The following is a 13,662-nucleotide window of genomic DNA, read 5'->3' as shown; positions in this document are numbered from 1 at the left end:
AGCCGACGAGAGCGCTGCCGGCCGCGGCCGCTGCGGGGCGCTGCGAGGCCGGCCAGCCCTGCGCTGCTCGGCTTCTCCCTCTTTCCCCCCTCCCCTCACATAGGCCCCGCCCAGCGGCGTGCGTCAGCGCCCGGCGGCGGGGAAGGGACGCTCTGGGCTGTGTCTGCTCTATGGTTCCCAGGTCGGGCCGGCTGTCTAGTAGCCGGACGGAAAAAGCCAGAACCGCACAGTTTGGGCTCACGTAGGAGTTGGCTCCGGAGCCCTCACATCCTGCCAGGTCCGAGGCCCCTAGCACCGCCCCCCTCACCGTCACCCCAGATGACCTGGATGGAGCTGGGAACGACCGGCAAAAGGCGGGGGAGGGCGGGGAAGGAGTTGAGGGCGCGGTGACCTGACTTGCAATCCCACAGCTCCCCAAGGCAAGACCTTGAACTTGAGTCCCACTTTTTTATAGCTTGAAAATGAAGATGACAACCAAGATAAGAACCGATCTGCGCGGTATTTGGCACGTGCTAAGCTTAAGAGGGGAGGGAGAGAGACCTGCAAGAACCCTGCGTCTCTAAACAAAGCGAGGCTGGGCGGTTTTCTATAACCTAAACCAGAATTAAGGCGGAGTCACAAAGATTGAATTCTTCCCACTAAGCCTCATTTATCACGGCCTCCCCCGCCCGCACAAGAATTAAGAATACAAAAATAATACCCCAACGTCATAAAATTTGTATTTTAGCTTTCTAGGGAAGAGATTAAACCACACCATATAAAAAGCTCTGCTATAAAGTAGGAATTACGTTCATTTAAAAAACTCTCGGTGCTTAGTGATAGCCCACTATTTATTGGGCAAAAGTTCGTCCCGTTTGCAATACTGAAAAAAAAATGGAAGACTGGGAAAAGGTACTGTAAAAATCAGCAAACTGTCCAAATCAATGCATTCGTGCCATCAAAACGCCCAGTCATTGAGCATTGGGGTGAAGGTAGTTTTTGGTTGGCAAGCAGCGTTGAGTCCAAAAAGCCGTCAAAATCCGTCCTATATAATTTGCATACCACACTCTTCCTCAGAACTCTTCATCCATCTCTTAACACCCTGCTCTTTCCCTTTCGGAGACTTCATATGGGTTTTCCTGCGTCAGGAACAGAATAAAAGATTTTGATTTCTGCAGTAAGAAGCTAAGTAATATCTGAAGGGTTCTGAAGAAGTGCGCGGTATGCAAATTAACATACAAGGGATTTGTGTACTTTCCTCTTAGTTTTACTTCTGCCTCTTTTTTTTTTAAGATTTATTTATTCATACAGAACTGGGGTACAGGCCAGAGATGTGGAGGGTGAGAGGATTCACCAGAGACAAAGTGGAGAGCAGAGCAGGCAGATCAATGAAATACACCGCTGGGGGGAGCAGCGGGCGGGTCAGGAGAGGTCTGCTGTGCCAGGTGGTCACCTCCGGGGCAGGCGGGGATCGAACTCACGCAGAATGGGCTTAAAATTCTTAGTGCTGTGCTTTAACCCACTGTGCCACCAGGGAGGGCCCCTCTTTTTGTTTTCTTTTAAGATTTATTTATGCATACAGAACTAGGGTGCAGGCCAGAAGTGTGGCGGGTAAGAGGATTCAACAGAGAGAGCAATGGAGCAGAACAGGCAGATTGACTGAAATACACTGCTGAGGGGAGCAGTAAGATGGTGAGGAGAGGTCTGTCAGGACATCTGGGTCACCCCCCTAGCAGTGAATGGAACTCTATGCTGCAGTAGCTGCTTATAGCTTCATAGTGCTGTGCTTTAACCCCTTGTGCCACCAGGGAGGGCCCTGTTCTTATATTTCTAAATTGAGAAAGCTGGGTTAGGTTTTGTGTTCCTATAACCTATACCATTTACTACTAATCAATACTTTCTAAACCAATGAGTGATAAATACTCTTCCAGGCCAGGAAATAAGATTCTTTTTCTTTTTTTTTTTTTTTAATTAACAACATACTCTGGCCTTCAAAAGCTCAAAGGCCAAGAAGAGCATGAAAGAAGGAAAGCCTCTGTAAGGTGATGATCCCTGATATCCATCTTGAAACACCAAATGGCTTCTTTTGCCCAGTACCAGGAGAAAATAACCAAAAAGTCAATAAAACCCATTTTTAAACTTTGGTTAAAACTACATCGGCTCCTGAGATGTAAGGAACTGTAGGAAGGAGAACCAAGCATACTTCTGAGGACAGCTTCATTTCCAAGGCATTTGCTAGACCCCAGTGAAATCCATCTTGTTTTTCTGTCTTCAGGAGATAGAGGACAGAAGACAGAATCTGCTAAACTTAGAGTATATTGCAGTCATCCTGCAAAAATCTGGTTCATAAAAGATACAACTAAGTACAAACGTCAATCAGCAATAAATTCACCGGCCTCCCCATCACTCATCCCCCAGAAACTATAAGAACTGGCTTTCCCAGCATCAGTGCTAAGAACCAAGGGAGGGACACATACCTCTTGAGAATATAAAACAGCAAACTGGTTCTCAGATTTACAGCCTTTATTCACCAGATCTGATAAGGATGAAAGAACTTAAGACAATAATTTAATGTAAATAGGCTTGAGTCAAACGTGATTCTAAGCACAAAGCAAAAGCAAATATAAATTAAGACCAAAGTATGTGCCTTCAACAGGAGATGCAAACAAAATCAAGTTTCAAGGGCCTCCCTGGTGGCAAGGAGTTAAGTCTCATTCTGAAGCTTTTCACAGACACTGCAGCACCAGATGGATAGATTCCAGGCCAAGGAGGTGACCCACATGGTGTGGCAGACCTTTCCTGTCTCACCCGTCAATCTGCCTGTTCTGTTCCCACTCTGTCTCTGGTGAATCCTCTCACCCACCACATCTCTGGCCTGTACCCCAGTTCTGTAAGCATAAATAAATAAATCTTTTTTAAAAAATGAAACAACAGACTGGGGGAAATATTTATAAACCACATATCTAACAAAGGGCTACTCTAGAAGATAAAAAGAATTCTCAAAATTCAACATTAAAAAAAAAATTACAAAATGCGTAGTAGTTTACCAGCAATAATGAACCCTCCACAAAAATACTGCTTTCCCGGTAGGCCTTCACCATTGTTCTGCAGAGGAAAAACACAAGAAGCACCTTGTGTAGACCCCCAGTTCTCACTCCATGGGTGTGAAATGCTCGGGATCCTACAAATTACTGTTATCTTTAGCCTTCCATAGTTGTTCTGTATATTGGCTAATCCACTGTTCCCCACCAAACTCCAGGAGAAGCAAGGCAAACAGAAAATTGCTCCTTCAGACAGAAGCACCAAAGCACACTGAAACCTGATGAGTAAGAAACCATCCCCAAAGCACATTTCACATTCAATGAGGAAGGAGAAGAAGAAAAAATGGAGAAAATAACTGGTGAAAGCTGATTCCTTTCCCCCTAACTTCAGAAACAAGGCAAGGATGTCTGCTCTAATCATTTGTACTCAGCATCATACCAGACATCTCTGCAGTACCATGGTAAAGAAAAGAAAAGATACACAGTTTAGATAGGAAGAAAAAATGTCTTGCTTAGCAAACAACCTGAAAAACTCATAGGCTATCTTAAGAAATATTTAAAAAGAAAACAAAAAACCCTACTAAGAGTAATATGTGAGCTTAGCAAGGTCACACAATAGAAGATAAGTTGTAGAAATTAGTTTATTTTTATATACTTGCAACAAAGAACTAGATTATGAAATAGATATAATTTTTTAATATATGAGAAACATATAAAAATTCATTGCTGGGGGGAAGGAGATCTAAATAAGTGGAAAGATTGATCAAATGACTTACTATTGTTAGGATGAAAATTATCCACAAATTGATAAATAGATGTGAGTCAGTGCCAGCAGACATTGTATCATAATTAAGAAAGTGAATCAAAATGTATTTGGAGATACAAAGAACCTAGAACCACCTAAACAATCAGGAAAGGAGCAAAATTGGAGAACTCATTACAGTCTCATTATAAAGATGTAATACTCAGAACAGTGTAGTGATGTAGCCACACAGCTCCATGGAAAAGAAGAGAGCCTGGAAAGAGATTAAAACATGTGGTTGATTGATTTTTGCAAAGAGGATAGGGAAAGGATATTCTTTCCCATAAATGATGCTAAACAACTGTATGTCCCTTTCCAAAATAAAAGCCTTGACTGTGACAGCACACTGTGTATTAAGTTTAACTTCAACTGATCATAGACTTAAACACAAAGCCAAGAATATTTATTTAAGAGTAAAACCTAAAAGAAAAGTTTGCAACAATGAGGTAGGCAAATATTTCCTACAAAGGACATGGAAACATGAAACTATAAAAGAAAAACTGGGTTTTCTCTTTGAAAGACATATTTAAGAAAACCAAAAGACAATCACAGACTGGAAGAAAAGTAATAAAAATAAGAATAGAAAATGTGGATTACAATATAAAGGCTTGACAATAAGGACAAGCAATAACAAAATTAGGGCCTTCCCTTGTGATGCAAGGGGTTTAAGCACAGCACTATGAAGCTAACCGCAGCCACTGCCACATGAGTTCTATCCCTCACCAGGGGTTGCCCACATGGCACAGCAGACCACTCTCCTGTCCTTCCTGTGCCAGCTCCCCCCAGCAGTGTACTTCAGTCAGTCTGCCTGTTCTGCTCTCCACTCTGTCTCTGGTGGATCCTCAGTCTCCACACATACACCTCTGGCCTGGTACCCCAGTTATTGTATGCATAAATAAATCTTCTTTAAAAATAACAAAATTAATTTGTTTTTTAATTCCCAGGGAGCTAAGGTGAGGTCCTGCAACTCCACAAGAAGGCCCTCAAGGCAGAGATGGCACTGACTCAGGAGGCATACAATGAGTAGCAAGACTATCTATTTAAGAAGCATGACACATTTGACAAACACTGAATCATGATGCAAAATCAGATCAGTGAAATTAGGATGTTATGCATTCAGATAACTACTAGCCACAGGTGGCTATTTAAGTTTAAATTAAAAATTAAAAATTCAGTTCTTCATCTATACTACCCATAGTTCAAGAATTCAGCAGTCAAATGTTGTTAATAGCGAATTGACTGGACAGCGCAGAAATAAGAAAGTTCTATTGGATAGCTACTGGCTTTCCACTCTGATGAATCCTCTCTCCATACCCCCCACCTCTGGCCTGTACCCCAGTACTTGTATTCATAAGTAAATAAATATTTTTTAAAAAATAGTTCTAACAAACATTTTAGCCAAACACTTAAAGAATGAACACAAATCCTTCTCAAAATATTTGAAAAAATATTAGAGGAAACACTTCCTGTTCGTTCTATTAGGTCCACACTACCTTGGCACCAAAGCTAAAGATGTCAAAATAAAAGAACTGTAGACTAATAACCCTAGTGAATAAAAGTGCAAAAATCCCCAACAAAATGCCTGCAAACCAAATCCATGGAATCCAACAATTCCATGTCTAGACATATACCCCAAAGAATTTAAAGCAGAGACTTAATCCTATGCTAGCACACCGGTGTTCATAGCAGCATCATTCATAATAGCCAAAGGTAGACAAAATCCACATGTTCATCAACAGATAAATCAATAAGGAAATTAAAGTGGAATGTTAGTCAGCATAAAAAAGGGACTAAATTTTTATACCTACTATAAGGATGAACCTCGAAAACATATTGTGAAATAAATCAGATATAAAATAGATATATATTTCCAATAGCACGAGGTACCTAGAAAAGGGCAACTTCACAGAGATAGAAAGTAGAATAGAAGTTGACAAAAACTGAGTGGGGCAAGGAGGTGGAGGACTGGGGAGTTATTTTTTAATGGGTACAGAGTTTCTCTTTGGGTAATCAAAGTCTTGGAAGTACATTACAACATGATTAATGTACTTAATGCCACTGAATTAAACACTCTAAAATGGTAACAGACATATACTACAGTAGTGTACTACTATTGCAGAAGTCTACAGATAGATCAGATGGATCACTAGAGTAAAATAGAGACCCAGAACAGAGAGCGCAACAACAGACCTCAGCACTGAAGGGAATCTGTTATATGTGCAGTAACATTACAAGTCTGTGAGAAAGGGACTGTTTGAGAAATGGCCTTGCAACCACTGGCTTTATCTACTAGACATTACACTAGCTAAGTTTACCTATATCTAAGTCCAGATGTCAACTTATTTTTTTTATTGGCGACACTGAAGGGCATTAAAATAGATCATTTACTGAATATACTTTAGCAGATTAATATGGAACGTTAAATATGGATGTAGTTTTACTCCCTTTCTAGCACTCCAATTCAGAGATCACTAAAACACACACACAAAAAAAAAAACAGTTTCGGAATTTTTTTTAATGATTTACTTATGTTTACAGGAACTGGGTGGTACAGACCAGACATGCAGTGGGTGAAAGGATCACCAGAGATAGAGTGGGGGGCAGAACAGGCAGAATGACTGAAATACACTGCTGAGAGGAGCAGCCGGTAGATCAGGTCTGCTGTGACTGTGGGTCACTCCCTGCCCAGCGATCGAACTTGTGCTACGGTGGCTGCGGACAGCTTCATAGTGCTGCACTTTAACTTATTGTGCCACCAGGGAGAGCTCAGTTTCTGTATTTTTTAAATAAATGTTATTTATTTATGCATACAGAACTGGGGTACAGACCAGAGGTGCAGGGGCAGTGAAAGATTCACCAGAGACAGAGTGGGAGCCGAACAGGCTGACCTACAAAGCACTCTGCTGAGGGGAACAGTGGTTGGGAAGGAGTCTGCCACCCCACGGGGGCCACCTCCCTGGCCAGGGATAGAACTCGTGCTGGAGCAGCAGCTAGCTTCTTAGTGCTGCGCTTAGCTTTAACCCACTGCGCCCCGAGGGAGGGCTCCCAGCTTCTGAAAATTTTAAAGATCCAATTAATGCAAGCACTACAACAAAATGAAAAACAAGGCCACATGATCATCTCCATTGACAAGGAAAAGGCATTTGACAAATTCCCAAAACCTTCCATGATAAAAACATTTAATAAAGGTCCTGCACTAGCCCACAAGGAACGTGGTAGGTAAGGCATCTCTGATAGGTGGAAATCAACCCCAATTCCCAGGTTCTTCTTGGGCACTGACACACAGCACAAATACTGATGGAGATGCCCATCAAATATTGGTCCTGCACCAAACATTAGTTTTTTTTCTTCTGTTGCCAATTGTGAAAGAAATGCATACTGTAACAAAATAAAATAAAAAAGTTAAAGTATATACATAATCTATCAAGTAAAGTGAAATTCACTCCCCTGCCTGGAAGAAACAACTGTTAATAATGAAGCTAATTTAATCCCTAGATAGACACTTATGAAGAAACTGAACTTCAAAGTCATATAGCTCAGTATTTTGGCAGAGAAATCAAGAAATTTAGTAGATTCTAAGAAGTATGAAAGAACATCTGATCCTTCAAAGAAAAGAAGCCATTGAAATTTGATTTCCCTTTGGCCCGACATCATACAGAAATAACAAGCCTAATAATTTCATAGCAGCCCATTGCTGTCCTCAGCCAAGGACAGTGATAGCAGAGGCTCATTTTGAGACAATCACTGGCTTCAGACATCCAGAGACGTGGCTCTAAATTGGAGCAGCTGTGTCATTGCCTTGATGAAATAAAGTGATCTCCAAATGATCCCCGTGGGTTATGTTGTGGTTCCGGGTGTGTGGACATCCCTTTTTTATGGAAAGAGAATGAATGTGCCCTCAAAGGGCAGGAGAATATTTACAAAACTTTGTGTTGTTTCAACGAGCAGGACTATTGACTATAGTTGGCTGTTGGGAGAAATGATGATGCCCACCGTAAAATGAGCTGTAGAGGCAACTGGAGGTGTCAGGTGATGCTGTGCAGTCGTTGAGTGGGTAGGGGGGTCACCAGCAGTGGCGGTATCTTCATTTTTGCTAACAGGTCAAACTGCAAATTTCTTTGAATATCCTGAATGACAAAATCATCACCTTGGAGTTGGAGCACAGTGATGTCATCAAGAATGTGAAGGCCAAGATCCAGGGTAAAAAGGATATCCCCCTTAACCTTCCGAGGCTCATATTTGCTGGCAGGCAGCTGGATGATGGCCATCTTGCTGATTACATCCAGACAGATGTGCATGCGCCTTGTCCTCCATCTGCGGGATTGCTGCTAATTCCTCAGTCTTCATTCACAGTGTCCTATAGTGCTCTGCACTTTAGCCATTTGCCCCAATTTAAGTTTAAAAATTACTGGTTTCACTCAACAAAAATAAACAGCCCCATCAAAAAATGGGCAGGAGAGCTAAAAAGACATTTCTCCAAAGAGGAAATGCAGATGACCAAGAAACATATGAAAAAATGTTCAGCATCATTCGTAATAAGGGAGATGCAAATTAAAACCACAATGAGATACCACCTCACCCCAGTGAGAATGGCACATCTTCAAACAACTAGCAACAACAATTGTTGGCGAGGATGTGGAGAAAAAGGAACTCTCCTGCACTGCTGGTGGGAATGCAAACTAGTACAACCACTATGGAAAACTGTTTGGAGGTTCCTCAACCTGCTAAACATGGAGCTTCCCTATGACCCAGCAATCCCACTCCTAGGTATCTACCCAAAAGACACAAAAACACTGATTGAAAAAGATACCTGTACCCCATGTTTATTGATGCTTTATTTACAATTGGAAAAACATGGAAGCAGCCCAAATGCCCAAAAGTAGATGACTGGATTAAAAAGATGTGGTACATATATACAATGGAATATTACTCAGCAACCAAAAAAGAGAAACACATGTCTTTTTCAGCAACATGGATGGAGCTGGAAAAGATCATGCTTAGTGAAATAAGCCAGAAAGAAAAGGAAAAATAATGGATGGTGTCACTCATAGCAGGAGTATAATGGACCAGGCAAGAAAATAATAATAATAATGAACAGCTATATACCAGAGACATTTAATGGGGGTGGGGTGGGGAATGGGATCAATAACAGTGGGGGGAGTGAAATGCACTGGACTATGGTGATGGCACATGGGTGATTTGGGGATGGGAAGCCCACAGGGATTACACCTGAGATGAAAAAATGCACAAAATGATGTAAAAATGAACTATTATATAATAAATAAATATTATTATTTAAAAAAATTATTGGTTTCAGTAATAGCTGACCTATTCAAAATATTAATAAAGGTTTTTGTTGCATAGCAAATGTGTGATATCGAAATGTAGCAAGCAAATGAATAAATGAAAACAGCAACAAAGTAGAAAGAGAACAGTTTTTGCAACATGGTAAAGGATAACTAATATACTCACTGGTGAAAGACTGGGGGAAAAAATGTTCCCCTTGATATTAGGATAAGACAAAGAAGCCTGCTCTTGCCATTTCTGTTCACAATTATCCTGAAGTTCTAGCCAGAGCAGTTAGACAAGGAAAAAATCCAAATAAGGAAAAAGTAAAACTATATTCATAGATGACGTTCTTTAATATATAAAATACTACAGCATCTGGTTTCAAAGATACAACCTTTTTAATAAATGAATTCAGCAAAAATGCTGGATACAAGATTAACACCCAAAAAAACTTGGTATTTCTATACATATGTTGAATGATAACCAACAATAAAACAGCTTCATCTGCAAATGAGAACAAAGCTTTTACCTGGGGTCTTTAGAAGAATGCAATTCAGGAGCTACCACTCAGGCATGACTTCATAAGCAGTCCAATTTGGGGAGGGAAGTGGAGAAATACAGGGTTTATATAGATAGACCTTCCTCCTATAGGTAAAATAGTAAATGCTATATAAAAGAGGCAAAAGGGCAGAAGATAGCTACTTATTACTACTATGACAAGTCTCACTTTGAAGCTGAGATTTGATAGGGTTTACAGATCTTTGTGACAAGGTCTGGTGCAGTCTTTCCAAACTCCCTAATTCCAGATGCCATTCTGGTTTGCTGAGAGTGATAGGTTTGGCTATCAAGTAGTCAGGTGTGGTAGACTTCTACCAGTTCTACTTTCCTAATGGTTCCTGGCTCCATTTTGGATATTACCTTTATCAATTTTAATTTCAGCCATCTTGACATAGCAATGATAAAAAAAATCCAAAAAGGAAGTTGAGAAATTTAGGGTTGGAAACTTAATACTGTTAAGCTACCAATCCAATACAATATCTATTAAAATCCCAGTGGCCTTTTATCTTACAGAAATTGGAAAGTTCAATCCTAATGGTAAGGAAACTGGAATAACCAAAACAATCTCAAAAAGAAAAAAGTTGGATGATTCATACGTACAGACTTCAAAACCTATTATAAGCTACAAAAACCAGACCATTATGGAACTGGCACAAAGATTTGTATAGATAGGCCCTCCCTGGTGACACAACAGGTTAAAGTACAGTATTATGATGCTCTGCAAAGTCACTGCAGAAAGAGTTTGACCCCTGGCCAGGGAGCTGACCCACATGGAGCAGCAATCCTCTCCTGACCTGTCCCCTGCTCCTCTTAGCAGTGTATTTCAGTATATCTGCCTATTCTGCTCCCCATTGTCTCCAGTCAATCCTTTTAACCCCTGCACCTCTGGCTTGTACCCCAGTAAAAAAAAAAATGTACAGGTAAATAGAATGAAATTTAGAAATCTATATAGTAAATTGATTTTTGAAAAGAAGTCTATTTTTATCAATAGCATTAGGACAAAAAAAAAGGGGGGGGGACAAAGAAAAGTCTCTTTGCCCAAAGGAATCTAAGAGAACACTGATTGTGCCCACTCCACTTCCTAAATGAACACAGTTGGGGAAATTTTAGAGACCTAAGAGCTGTGAGTCTCACTGCTCTAACCCATGACTTCTTGAATGGGGCAGTTAGAACAGAGGGGCTGAGCTGAGGCTTGGGGTAGACCTTCAAAGACAGGGTGGGGGGGCGGGGGGGACATAAGCACCTCCCCCTCCTGTTCTTGCTTTGGTTTTGCAGCCTCTGGTGGTTGGGGCTAAGGACTCCCTCATCTGCTCAGGAGGCCTTTCAGCTGACTCCCCACAAGGGCTCTTTTTCCTGCTTTAGCTCTTTGACCGGCAATATGGTCATCTGCTCTCTGAAGAGACTGTGGCGGCCGCCATCTTGATCTTGTGGACTCAGCTTGGCCAAAACACTCCTTCTGTCCCTGCCCTTTGAACCCTGCTTGTGTTTCCTGCCAGGAGGTAGCTTTGCTCTGCACTTGGGCCTTGGCCTGCAGCTCAGCTCTGGGCCCTGCCTGTTTCACTGAACATTTGCCTACCTAGGAGCTAATTAGGAGCCTATATTTTGAAGTCCTTCTCTCCTTTACTTCTCTCCTCCCTCTCTCTATTCCTTTTGAAGAACTTACTGATTAAAAATCTTTGAGCATGCTAGAGTTTGATTTATTTGCCCTTAGAAAGACCAGTTTGGGCCCTCCTTGGGGGCGCAGTGGCTTAAAGCACAGCATTAAGAAGCTAAAACCACTTCAGTGTGAGTTGAGGTGAGCCACATGGTGTGGCAGACCTCTTCTGACCCGCCTGCTGCTCCCCTCAGCAGAGTGCTTCATCAGTAGGCCTGTTCTGCTCCCCACTCTGTCTCTGGTGAGTCCTCTCACTGCCCCTGCACCTCTGGCCTGTACCCCAGCTCTGTATGCATAAATAAATAAATCTTTAAAAAAAAAGAAAGGCCCTCCCTGGTGGTGCAGCGGGTTGGAGCACAGCACTAAGAAGCTAAAGCCACTTCCGCATGAGTTCGATCCCCACCTGCCCCGGGGGTGGCCACATGGTGTGGCAGACCTCTCCTGACCCACCCGCTGCTCCCCTCAGCAGTGTACCTCGTCCATCTGCCTGTTCTGCTCCCCACTCTGTCTCTGGTGAAGCCTCTCGCCACCCCTGCACCTCTGGCCTGTACCCCAGTTCTGTATGCATAAATAAATACATCTTTAAAAAAAAGAAAGAAAGAAAGGACAGTTTGGAAATCCCTGGAGACCACCAGTTGCTGCTTACCATACACCTCAGCAGTCAAGATTTCTGGAGCACTAGTTTGAAAGTTAACTCACCGCAGGATGCCTAAATCGCTGAACAGTAAACACTTCAAAATGCTATAGTCAGGGAGAGAGGGGCACCCCTGAACCCCCAAACCTGCTTGCTCTAAATAGGTTCTGCCATATGCTGCATCAAGACAAAACATATACGACTTTAATGAAAAGGGACTTTAATACAGTGAATATATAATATGGAAGACAAAGAATATAATTTCTAAATCAAACAACGTGAAGTTACCCATCCCCTCGTGGGCAAAAGTCAACCCAAAAGGGATTGATCCAAAGCAAGGCCTGAAAGCTGCCACAAGACTAAAGCACCTTCTGGCCGGGATCCATAGAAAAGAGTCAGAAATGACCAGACAAATCTGGGAGGAAAAGAGCAAAATCAAAATCAAGCTAAAAGCTGCCATAGTCAACCTCACCACGGGTCTCTCACCCACATCTATTTTAACCAATCCAGGGCCAAGAAACAAGCACAGTTTCTCCATCACATGCTCCCTGCTCCATGTGGCTTCCTCAGGTCTCCTAGCCTTCCAACCTGCTTCCATCAGATTCCCTCTCTTCTCTGCTTTTTCTCTCCTCAGTTCCACCCTCCTTCTGGGTGGGGCAGGGAACCTGGAACTTCCCCTTTTCCTGGGGACCACCCTGTTACAGAAAGACTCACAGGCTGCCTTTACCTGGGCAGGGATAGTGGGTTCTACAGGAGATGCCCAAACTCAACTCGAATCCCAGCACTAAAGACTGTCAAAAAGAAATTCCGATTTAGGAAGGTCAAGCTTCATTTGAAAGGATTACTGCAACAAGGGGAAAGGCATTATTGCAAAAAGGGATGAGGATACAGTAGGGAGAATGTTTGTCAATAAATCGTTGGGTTCGCTAAAGAGGGACTTTATTTACTGAAAGGGATTATTGCAAGAAGAGGGAAAGGAAATATGGCAACGCGCATTGTGGAGTTGTAGGCGTGAGGAGGCAACTTAGCTGTAGGAGCAGAACCGCAAGTGCCTCTAAGATCAAGCAGAACAGAACTGGGTGTGGGGAAGTGGGAGGAAAGGGGAGCAGAGGTGCTGATGTCACCGCAGAGAACGTTTACAAGATCAGCTTATTTCCGGGAGTGGAGGGGAAGGAGGAGTGGTATGTTGGCTCAGACTGGGTGGGAGCTGTGAGGTCAATAAAGTTCGGTCAAGGGAAGCTCCTGGAATTGCATGAAGGTTGGTCAGTGAGCACAATTAGTTCACGTTATCATTTCTGAGCAAAAAGTAGGGGAAGTTAGAGTGAACAGTAGGTGAACAAGGGGAACGTCGAGTCACACATATCAAGTCACTTCGGGAAGGGTGCTCTCAGCCCTTTCAGGAACACCAAAAGCTGGGGGAAAACGCCTTAGCCGTTGCTTCCGGGAATGACAACGCTCAGGTAAGGCTCAGCATTTTCAGAATGGAGGGAAAACTCCGCACAGATTCCACTGAGGCTGAAGAAGTGCCTCAGGTGAGCCCACGCCTAGCTCTCCGTGTTTCCCGCGCAGGATGAAGCGACAAGAAGCAGCAGGATGCGGCGGGAAAGCGCCTCGGCCCTCCGCGCGGGTCAAGGTGAGGCTCGGAGGACGCAGCAGGGGCAGCCCTGCCCCTCGGAGGCCCCGCCCCATAATAGGCCCCGCCCCT

Source organism: Condylura cristata, unplaced genomic scaffold (genome assembly GCF_000260355.1).
Source record: "Condylura cristata isolate star-nosed mole 26May11 unplaced genomic scaffold, ConCri1.0 scaffold00020, whole genome shotgun sequence".
NCBI lineage: Eukaryota > Metazoa > Chordata > Mammalia > Eulipotyphla > Talpidae > Condylura > Condylura cristata.
The sequence above is the reverse complement of the archived record's forward strand: the minus strand, read 5'-3'. Positions refer to the sequence as shown.